Source organism: Carlito syrichta, unplaced genomic scaffold, assembly GCF_000164805.1.
Source record: "Carlito syrichta isolate Samal-C Ts95f unplaced genomic scaffold, Tarsius_syrichta-2.0.1 Scaffold82265, whole genome shotgun sequence".
Lineage (NCBI taxonomy): Eukaryota > Metazoa > Chordata > Mammalia > Primates > Tarsiidae > Carlito > Carlito syrichta.
In genome coordinates this window covers 145,123-157,557 of record NW_007026361.1, presented here as the reverse complement: position 1 = coordinate 157,557, position 12,435 = coordinate 145,123, and positions in this window count along the sequence as shown.

Sequence of the window (12,435 nt, the reverse complement as noted above, 5' to 3'; positions counted from 1 at the left end):
CTGAGGGGGTGAAGGGACGGGGGAGGAGCTCCCCTCGGCGGCCGCACCCCCGCGGCTTCTTCCTACTCCTCGGCCGCGCCGCCTCCTCACTCGCCGCGGCCCGCTCGCCCGCTCGCCCGCTCGCCCCCTAGCCGCCCCACCCCCGGAACCTCGCCTCCTTCCGCGCCCCCAACCGCTCTCCCCCCAAACTTTCCGCCAAGATGGCGGCCCCGGAGCTGGACGGCCGCGCCCCCACGTGACCGCCTTCCCGCGCTCTCAACCAATGGGAAGTGAGGAGGCGGCACGCGCCGAGCCCGGGGCTCCGCGCTGCTACCTTTGGGTTGGAAGGGGGAGGAGGGCCGCGAGAGGGCTGAGGACGGGAAGGCGGACCCGGAGAGCATCCCGAGCGAACCTCCTCGCGTAGGGGGGCGGCCACCGAAGTGGCTCTGAGGACAAAGGAGTTAACACGCAGACTCTACAGGTGGTCCGGGGTGCCCAGAAGCGCCCGCCTTGGCCTCGCCCCAACCCACCGCCGCGTCCTGCGATTCCGAGCTGGGAGCGCGCCGGGCCGGGAGGGGTCGGGTGTCTGAAGACAGACGTGACCTCACCTACCCGAGATCCAAGGCGCACATGCCGAGACACCCCTTAACCTCGCTAAACACGCGCTGCTTCCAACTCTACGGCAGGAGACCGCGCCTGGCGCCCCCAGGGGTGAACCCCCCACCGCGAAAAGCCGCCTTGAGGGAGGAGGCCAGCGCACTTCCCACCTCAGGGGGCGGGGAGAGAGGGGCTTGGGAGGGGGGAAAGGAGGCGTTCGGGTTGGGGGTGGGTGCCGGCTCTCCAGTGCCCTCCACTTTGTACCGATTTGGTTTTTTAAGTTACTGTTCGCCTCTCAGTGAAAAGTTTGGGGGTATTCATTAAAGAAAGGCATGTAAAATAAAAAGACTGGTTAATTCGGCAAGAGTGTGAGTAGAGGATTTTAAGTCTAAGTGATTAATTCCAAGTATGAGTGCATTTAAGTGTAGGGAGAGAAGGTTCGTTCCTTCATTCCCCCAAGCCTGCGTCTACGCCCGGTCATCATTTCAGGTGATAGCCAAACTCTGACGGTCCCTTTAAGAATTCACCTGTAGCCACCTCCTCCGAAGCTGAGCCGCCCTCAGCCAGCCCGTATGGTTTAAGTTTCTGGTGCACCTCGGAAGCAGAACTTCTGGCCGACAGGGACTCTGCGCCAGGGCTGAGCCCCTGGATTGTGAAAGGAAGCTCTCCAAGTCACTGCCCAGGTCGTCAGGCCTCTTCTGGGTAACCAGGACTTCCTTGCTCTGAGGTCCAGAGAGAATTTGCCCAAAGTCACCCTGAGTTAGTGACAGAACTGGAAACCTGGAGATGGTGTGTTTCAAAACCGGAAGACTCTTCCCAGTAAACCTCACAGCCTTTCACTGAAGTTGTATCCATTAAAGGGAACCTTATGTTGTAACCATCATAGCTACTCAGAGGTGTACTGACCACCGGCTTCAGTTTGGGATTGCATCTTGGAATCCTACCTTGTGAGAATCCAATGGCTTTAGAACTCATCTAGACCCACTCTTATGTTAAAATAAAGAAACTGAGGTCCAGAAAAAGGAAGCAACTTGTCCAAGCACGTGTAGGCTAATCAGTAACAGAGCAGCCCAGAACTCAGGTCTCCTAGTTCTAGGCCAGGGCTCTTACCCATATGATTTTGGATAACTTACAGAAGTATGTTGATATATTGGCAGTAGACCTCTATGGATCAAGCATCCTGGGATCTTGAGCAACAGTTTAAGCAACAGTGCACAGAGAAAATGGGATAGAAGGGTCAAAAGTGGGGGAGGGCTATCCTAGAAGCAAGGAGCTTCATAGAGGAATGGGGGTTGTTTAATAGTGAAAATAGCTGATGACATGCATGATGTGTCATCAAGACTTCATTGATGGACTGTGAATGGAATGGTTCCAGTGAGACACCATTCTAAGAATGGAATGTCTTCAGAATTCAGGAAAAGGAGGAAGGGAAGTTTGCCCTCTCCCTCGATAGCATTCGTTTTTCATATATTTTCCAACCTTGATCTCAAGGAACCACCAACCTCATAGCAAATGGCCAATGCAACTTTTCCAAGGAGACACTGAGGAGTCAAAAATAAAATTTGTGAGTTCTCCATGTCTTCCTAGTCCTCCCCTAAAAACAGAAGAGGAAGAAGAGGAGAAAAGAGGGCAAGTTGTCCTTTTTTCTTGTCATTCTCTATGACAACCTTATTTGGTTGTCATTAGTTTCCAAAAGCAGAAATGAACCTAACACCTGTTCTACCCCTTAGCCTAAGCAGGGGGAGGGGTAACAAGTACCTAGCATGTGAACTTATATGAACAATGAATGAAGTATCTTTATTCTTCATTCCTCCTTTCTATCCATTGTTAGGTATTTGTTGCTGGAGAGAAAATCCTTAGAGCTTTGTAGCTTAAAACTTAGTAGCTTAGTAACTTAAACAGCAATAAACATCACAGTTTCTGTGGGTTAGGAATTCAGGAACAGCTTAGTCAGATGATTCTGGCTTAGGGTCTTATGAGGTTGCAGTCAGATATCTTCCAGGGTTGCAGTCATGTGAAGGCTTAACTTTCTCACCATGAAGACCTTTCTGCAGGGTTGCTCGAGAGTCTTCGTGACATGGTGCTGACTTCCACCAGAGCAAATTATTCAAGAAGGCAAGACAGAAGCCACAATGTCTTTCATGCTTTTGTCAGAAGTAACACTGTCTTAGTCTGTTCAGATTGCTATTTTAAAAAACCTTAGACTGGGTAGTTTATAAACAACAGAGATTTATTGTTCACAGTTCCGGAGGCTAGGAAGTCCAAGAGGAAAACACTAGCAAATTACGTGTTTGGTGAGGGCCTCATTCCTCACAAATAGTGCCTTCTTTTTGCATCTTCACATGGCGCAAGGAGTGAACAAGCTCTATCAGACCTCTTTTATAAGGGCACTAATCCCATTTAGAACAGCTCCACCCTCAGATCTAATTACCTCCCAAAGGCTCCACAGCTTAATACAATCACTTTGAAGGTCAAGATTTCAACATATTAATTTGAGGAGGACACAAACATTCAGACCATAACACGCTACAATATTTCCACAATAACCTACTGGTTACTTAGATCAGCCTCAAGGATATGAATACCAGCAAGTAAGATTCATTGGGAGCCATCTTGGAGGCTGGCTGCCACATCATCACAACATACAAAGCAATGACATCTGGATTTCTCTAAACAACTTTTATTTTCTCAAAGTCTTCCTTTGCACAGTTAGCAGTTGGCATTGTATCAGCATCCTGATCCAATATAGAATTTGATTTTCCAACCTCCTTATTAAATAAATATACGTACATTTATGTAAATATATATATAATTGAATAAAATAAGTTAGTACAACAAGATACTGATGGGTTTAAATGTGTTAACACAATTTTCCAGCTCCAAGTTAACTTTCCTTTTGAAGAGCTTAAAAGGCTTCAGAGTCAAAGAACCACAGGGACAAATTTAAATCTCTCATTCTTTATTGAAATGTCAGAGATTCCAGCCATCCTTCTACTCAAGCTACTTTGTAGCTTCACATCTCTTTGTCCTCTCCCCAACCCAGGGCCCCAGCCTATCCTCTGTAAAGGTGCCAGGTGCGTCCAGACTCTACTGCATCTTTTGCTCTCAATTCAGCAGAGTAGCTGTGTGCCACCTGTGGAAAGTGATTACTGAAAGAAAATGACTTTATGCTGTCAAAAAAGCTTATGCCAGTTTAGGCTACAAGAAGAACAGTGTCAAGAATAATGAAAGTGGCCATATTGTTCAGAACTTTGTAAGAACCCAGTGGGAATTTCTTGGCAGCATACTTTAAAAGGGATCTAGACAAACCACCATCTGGAAAGAAAAGAGTAACCAGAGCAATTGAGGAACAATTATAAAATCTAGGGCCATTTCATCTGGAAAAAAAGAGCTCCAGAGAACTGAACTTCAGTCTTCAAACAGGCTTATTCTGTGTATGTAGGGAGTACAACTACAACAAATGGATGAAAGTTCAATGAATGGATGAACACAGAAAATTTTTCCTTAACATGATTTGTCAGAAAGTGTTCAAAATTCTGAGTTGCCTCAAGGTGATGAAAGTTTCTTTTGGAAAGAAGTGAAATAAACCCAGCAAGGATTTCATGTCAGAGGGTGGTAGATACCCGGACAGAAGGTTGAACTAGGTAACTTCTGAGACCACAGTTCTAAGTAGTTGAAACTTCAGTCCCTGCTGAATAATAAAATAATATTAGTAACTTTTTAACCTACATCTATAATCCATTCTACCCAGTTTAAGTGGTACTGGGTACTGCTGACTGATCTTTCTTATATATAATTTTTACCAGAATAAAATCTACAAGTTGAAACCAATTTCCTTTAAAATATGGACAGTTGCTTATCCCTATGATGGACAATTAGGCACTGAACTCATGCTTTTTAATGGAAGATCTACCCTCATGTTTCTCTATCATTGTATAATGTGTTCCTAAGTGGGTAGGACTAATAACTGCCTCTCATTTAAGCTGGTATACCTCTATACTGGTATCGCTCTTCCTATAGTGTTTTAGTACAGATTATTTTCACAGCAACCTATGAGTTAAACTTATTGGTGATGATTTCCCACTTTGCAGAGGAGGACACAAAGAAGGAAGTAAAATAACTTAGTTTAGGGCACTGCAGCTAACTGGAACTGGGCTACACATTGGTTCATTGTTTTTTGTTTTTGTTTTTTTCATTAGTCTACTTTTTTTTATTTGACTCATTTCTAAATTAAACTAAACAAACAAAAAACTGCGAGGAGAAGGGGAGTATATGTGAGAGAGATAGAGACAAAGACAGAAAGAAACTAAGAAAGATTTAGATCAAATAAAGCACAAGTAATGGGCTAGTCTGGTATATATTTGTCATATATTTGAATGCCTTTAATGGTGCAGATAATTTTGAAGGAAATAGGAATATTGCCTCAGACGTCGAAGAAATAAATATCCACACCCTGGTTATGTGGTTATAACTAAATGAGTTGGTTTTTTGATTTGGGTTTGTTTTTTTTTAAATGCAAAATATTTTTTTAAAACACGCTGTAGCTTTCTCTTTTCCTTCCTTTACCCTGACAAGTATCCTTGAATACAAATAAGAGGATGGATTGGACATCCAAGCCAGAAAGAACCTTAGATACCATCTAGTGCCATCCCTTCATTTGACAAACACGTAAGTTTCAGAGGAGCTCCCAGACGGCATCAGTGCACAATAATCAAAGGACTTTTATTCTGATAGCAGAAAGCTACTGGCAGTTCTGGAATAATCCAAGGGAGCGGGGTGGGAAATAAATTAGTAATCATTTCTGAAGATACATTTCTAAGTTTAACCAAATTTGCCTTTCTGTTTTTGAAGCACTTGTGATGTTGACGAAACCATAGGATCCCATATTGAAATCCTCAGGATTATACAAAAATCTCCTTAATGAGACAACCTCTTCACCCTACCCCCTGCCAAGAGGATTACCACTATGTGTTCAAAGAAGCCTTTGGTAAGGCCCCTCGATCAGATTATTCTTATCTAGGTGGAGAATACAAACTTGGAAACTTAATTGGACATTGAAGAAATGCTATTAGAATTTTAGGAAGTCATTTGTATTCCATTTCTGAGATGCGGTCTGGCTAATAGGATTCTGATAAGTAAAGAAGCCAAAAGATTTTTCATAATTGGATGTGAATTGAGTCCAGTGGCCAATCGCATTTAAGATGGAAAACTGCCACAGCCTTCCAAAAGAAAGATTTCTGTGCTTCTTTCATTTTGGGGAAGTGACACTCACTGGAGCTGTGATCTTCCTGTTGTTTCTCATGTTGTATAACTCTAAATTTGTAAATTATTCTCTTCTATTTTACATGCACAAGAAGAACAGTAGAGATAAATAATTATTTAAATATTACTTTCTATTTAAATTTTATTTAGATTTGATTAATTTCTTCCAAGACAGTTTCATCAACTGAGATTAAATATTTGTGATTAAAACATCCTCCACCTTTTAAAAATAAATTTTAAAAATAAATTGGGCTTCAGTTGAAGAAACTTTTCCAAATATACTTTTTTAAAATGCTATCAAAAATTCCCCAAGTTAGATTTCATTTCAAATTGAAAATTACTATCTGAATAAAAAAAGCCAAGGCCAAAGAGAGTAGGAGATGACATAATAACAACTAAAACTCAACAATTAAAAAGGAGGACATTGTCAATTACTAATGGAAAGGAATAAGTAAGAATAAAAGAGAAGCAAATACTTCAAAAGAAATGCTACCATAATAATTTGGAGAAGCTTGGGTTCAAAGCAGCAGAGTAAAACTAGTCTTTTTTTTTCCCCTCAAAAAATCACTCCCTATTTACTAGAACAAGAAACTTGTTCTTCCATCCTTAATGAAAATAAAAGTGTTTTGTAACCACCAATAAGACAGAAAGTAGATGAAGAATTAGTCTGATCCAAATGCCTGGGTTAGGGGTTTGGAGATGGAAAAATGCAGGTCCACATATTCATAATGCACATATATATAACACACATATGTATGACACATATACATGACATACATTAATTCTGCATGATGACTACAAGGCTGTCTACTTCATGTATTTTGTGAATAATTGAAATAGTTCCTAAATGTTTAAATCTAAAATAAATCAGGTAGATTTGTCTTGAATAGCTAAAGTAATTGAAGCACCAGATATCACTGAAGGTGGGATATAACTAGGTATGGTAGGGTGGGAGCTTAAAACAATAAAATGGTGAAATATCTATATAAGAAGTTAGATGTCCAGGTTTCCAAGTACTCAGGCAGGTGACTATCTTCCCCTATTCCTCCAAAAGAGGAGTTTTATTTACTGGAGAACAAGAGAGGCTTTAGATTTTAGAAGTACTAGACACAGAGGAAGATGGTAGTTACAGTACTAAGAACAGGAAACTAAGGGAAAATCTGCACGTGAAACAGATAACTTCCTCAGACCAACCTCCTTCCTCCTCCTGGTCATAGTTGGGCAGATACCCTTTAAACAGAAAAATTGAATTGCCTCAGGAAAAAAGATCAATCATACTTTAGTTGAGGGTTCACAACAAAAGTTAAGCTGAGCCATCAGAAAAATGCAAATCAAAACCACAATGAAATAAACTTCACACCCACTGGGCTAGTTATAATAAAAAAGACCTGACTGTTAAGACATATCTGTTATTATTATAACAAATGTTGCCAAAGATGTGGAGAAATCAGAACCCTCAAACGTTGCTGGTGGGAATGTAAATGGTGCATCTACTTTGGAAAACAATCTGACAGTTTCTCAAACAAACATACAGTTATCATATGTTGCAACAATTCTACTCCTAAGTATACACCAAAGAGAAATACAAGTCTACACCCAGATGTCTATACCAATATTATACATAGTAGCCAGAAAGTATAAACAACACCAACAATCATAAATTGATAAATGGAAAAATAAAATCGATATGGCCACACAATGTAATGTTATTCAGCAATACAAAGAAATGAAATACTGATATACACTACAGCATGGATAAACCTTGTATACTTTCTGCTAAGTGAAAAAAGGCTTGTTACAAAAAATGATATGTTGCATAATTTTACTTGCATAAAATATACGGAATAGGCAAATCTATAGGGACAGAAAGTAAATTGGTTGTTGCCTAGGGCTGAGAAGCATGGGATGGAAGGGGTTGCAAATTGAAGGCTAAGGGGTGAGGGTTTTTTTTTTTTTTTAATTTAAAAAATGTTCTAAAATTGATTGTGATGTGGATGCACAAATCTGTGAATATACCAGAAAGCCATTGTACACTTTAAATAGGTAAATTGTATGGCATGCAAATTGTATCTCAATAAAGCTGCTTAAAAAAACAAATGTCAGGCTGGTTACTTTATTGCCCTTCAAGAATGCTTCTCTAATATACACAGAGCCTCCAATGAGCTCAGTTTTCAACACGAAGCACCTATCAAGGGTCACCAGACATTTGAAGAATGCCTCCATCATGAAAGATGGTGACCAAAAAATGGACAAATTGCGGGGGGGGGGGGAAGAACTCAGAGAAAACAGGAGTTCAGAGCAATGCAAAGAATAAAGGAAAAATTCAAGAAATTATAATTAAAACCTCGGAGAAGATATTGAATCCATGAAGCAAGAGGAGGAGACAAAAATGTAAACAAAAAGAGAGAAAAGGGTTTTTCGAAATTAAAAATTTGAAAACAAAACATAAAACTCAACAGAAGTATTGGAAGATAAATTCCAGACAATTTCCTCAGGAGAAAGAGAAGGAGAGAGAGTGAGAGCAAGAGAGAGAAAGAGAGAAGAAAAAGACAAAAGACCAACAATAGGAGAGAAAATACAGGAAAATAAGAGGTTTGATCACCAAGGGACATGGAAATATAGCTATTCCAGAAGACAGAACTGGGAAAATATAGGGAGAAAATTAACAAGCAAACAATACAACAAATTTATCAGACCTGAAAGAAGTCTACAATCAAAAAAATACTTACTGAGCATCAGCAATAATGAATATCAAAAGCTTGTTGTGATATTTTAGAACACTAAAAATGCACTGTAGATCCTAAAGGCTTCCAGAGAGAAAAAAAAATACTCTATGTACAAATAATCTGAATAGCATCAGAATTCTCAATAACATTGAAAGTTAGATGACAGCAAAACAATTAATTTAAGATTCTAAGGAGAAATTACTTCTCCTCAGGATTATATGTCCAATCAGATTACCAAGCTGGTTACAAATTTAACATTTTTTTTCAGTGTCTCAAAACATTTACCTCCCATGGTTGCCTTTTCAGGAAGCTTCTGGATGAATGTGCTTTAGCAAAACAAGGCCATAACCAAGAAAGAAGACAGAATCCAAGAAACAGAGGCTCCAACATCAAATAGGTGTAGGGAATTCCCAGGATGCTGGTTTAAAATAATTTCAGGATATAGCTGTGTAGAACTTTGAGAGAAAGTAGTTCAGATTGGAAAGTTGGAGGACTCCATGATGTAGCCAAGAGAAAAGCATTGAAGGAGTAAAGATTTGGCCATATGGAAAATTGTATCAAAAGAGTTTTTCAAAACTGCTAGAGGGTATGGAAAAAATTAAAGAGATATTGAAGGGAAAACCAAACATATAAAAAAACTACTAACTTCAGGAAAATAAATGTGCAGGAAAGCAAATATAATCATTGTACAATATTTGTCTCAAAAATATGGTATTTTATAGTCTTAGCAATAAAAACATATTAATGAATACTGATTTAACAACAATAACAAAAGAAATATAATAGGAGAATGTGAATCAGTAACCTATAACTTCACCTATCATAATAGAAAATGAATTGATTGCATTAATTGCTGAACTAAAACATGTCTTCTATATTATTTAGTAATATAGGAGTTAATTCCAGGAGAAATAGATAAAAGAATTGAAAGTTTCTCTCCAGAGTGGAATGAGAGCAGTGCAGAAGGGAGAAGGCAAAAAACTACTTTTTTTTTTTCTGAGTTGGAGTCTCACTCTGTCATCCAGGCTAGAGGGCAGTGGCACACTCACAGCCACCCCAGCGTCGACCTGCTGGGCCCCGGCGATCCTTCCGCCTCAGCCTTCCAAGTAGCCGGAACTACCACGGCTGGCTAATTTTTGATTTATTGTAGAGATGAGGTCTCGCCAAGTTGCCCAGGTGGATCTCGAGCCCGCGGACTCAGGCAATCCACTCGCCTCAGCCTCCCAAAGTGCTGGGATTACAGGCTGAGCCACCGAGCCCGGCTGAAACTACTTTTTAATTATTACTATGAATCTTTTAGCACTCTTTGACTTTTAGAACCATTTGCATGCAGCAATTTAATTAAAAAGAAATATTATTGTAAAACTTAAGAGGAGTTAGATGATGTACAGTGACTTCTATGTCTAATTGAATCAGAATTCCTATACTAAATGTGGGTGTAAATAATCCGATAAAACTCCAGTTGCTGCTACTGCAGTGGCCACCCCTCCTGAAGAATGAGACAACTGGAAGAAGTGGTCCAACCCAGGACCAGAAACTTCTTTTCTAGGAGGTCTGTGACATTCTCTCTAGGAAAATTTAAATGTGGTTCTGCCTATAGACAAATTTTAAATTACTTCTCAGAACTTTTCCACATTTACTATGTGTGTGAGCCCATAAAATTCCTAGAAGCAAATAAAAGATCCTTCAAGAGTGAAATGTCAAATTTCTTCCTCCTCCAAATCACAAAAACTCCAAGTAAAATTATTATTTATTATCACCCAGTATTGATGCTTTAGTCTATATTCAGATGCTTTTATTTAAGGGTATATTTTTGAACAATATACACATCTTAAAATTATGTGACTAATATCTATTTACAATTGAAAAATAAAACTTCAAAAGGTTTGAAAGCACATATACTTAGCAATAAATTTGGTCTTCTGTTCCCACCTGTCTCACCCCACCAACTCATACTCTTTGAGGGTGAATTTTAACAGATTGGTAAATTACTTTGTATGCCACTGTATTTTGAGATGTCAAGGGGGACTGGGATGAGAAAGGAATTCATGAAATGAACTGTTATATATGATGAAAGACAGAATATACATACAGACAATGTATACATATATATAACAATAGAACTGTGATCTACAAGCTCTGCAGCAACCAGCCCGGGAGGTCAAACAACAATCTCTGCAGAAACTGACCTAGAATAATCAGGAATTGGTCAATGACTGCCAGCTTCTCTAAGTTCTGTCCTTGCTTCCAACACAGGACCAATCAGAGAAAGCCAAATATACTCCTCACATCAATCATATAAAATGCTCCGCTTCTGGTTATCTTGCCTCCAGCTTTTCCATGTCAACAACCTTCAGTTAGAGCACATCTGAAGATTTTTTTTTTTTAAACTCTAAAGCTTTCCCACACCCCTGCCTCCCTTTGAGCCCCTGCCAAATGCTAGTGATGGTGGTTCATTCCTTCACTATAGCAAACTCTGTATAAATATCTTCCGTTTGTTCTCATTCAGGTGGTCATCAAGAAAAAAACAGACAAGAAGAAGTTCTTATAGGGGCAAAAATGACAGTTAATCAGAATAACTGTTTAGTCTGCTACTTCAATGAAAGCTTTAATCATCAGGTCATTCATTCAACTGTTGCGTATTATGCATCCAGTATGAGCCAGGCGCTAAAATAGATTGTATTTCTCTAGGGAAAAAATTGTCTAAGAAGGAAAGCACAATCTGAAGCCTTGGAAGTTGAAAATTTGAATCTTCAGTTTTTATTTATGGTCTGTAGCAGACAAACTACTTCAAACTTCTCAGAGTTCCTTGATTCAACATGAATGAAAAGAAAGCATCAGCAATGAATGTAATGCCAGAAAAATAATTACTACTAATAATATTTTTTATGCTAGTCTTCTTATTTGAAAAAAAAAACTCTCAGCACTCCTGAAGGTTTGTGACACTATTATTAGTCATTATTTTTAAAATTATATATGTGATTACATGTCTACTGTCTCTCTCTTTTTTTCTCCCTCTCTCAATTATGTTCTGTTTACTAATCCAAACCACAAAGTTTTTCATTAATAAAATTGGCAAACAAAGCATCTGAAAGCATTTTGTTCTACTTCTGGTAAGTTTTACTGAAGATGACATTTTCATTAGCACTGCTAATGAACCATCCTTATTCCTTTTGGAAACTATGATTTATTAAAATAATTACAAGTTTAAAAAACACCAAAAGAGTTGCACTCATGCATTTTGAATGTGATTGGAGTATTTGCAAGAGAAAAATTAGTGAGTATTCCCTAAAGTCATGGTGGCTTTTAAACACTGCATAATTCAGGGTATTACCATCAGGAAAGCATCGCACTGTCGCTCAATACAAGGATAATGTCATTAACATAGTTTTACTCTGAGGCATAAACCAGTTAAATGAAGCACCAGAAAAGGAAAAGCAAAAATTTGCTTGGTTAATCTTTCTTGTTCTATGATTTGGTGACTCTGAATTGAGCCAGAAAGGAATGCAACTAGTGATTTAATTTGAAGACTCTTCCAAGGAAATGCTGCAGTACAAGGGGGATCCCCCCAAAACCTGGAATTTATTTATTAAAAATTGTGTACTTATTCTTACATGTTTAAACTTCAGTCATGGTTAGAGTATTTTCTGTTTGAGTTGCTTTTCCACTGCTCAAAACAGTTTTTGAACTGGTCAATTTTGATGTCTTTTAGTGTTTCTGTCTTTTTCTTTTCTTTTTCCTTTTTTGCTTCATCTCTTCCACCTAGGCAAAACGTTTCTCTTTGAGGACATTTTTCAATCGGGAAACAAACAAAAAAAAGTCGCTCAGGGTGAGATAAGGTGAATAGGGAGTGTGGGATGTGGGGGTTATG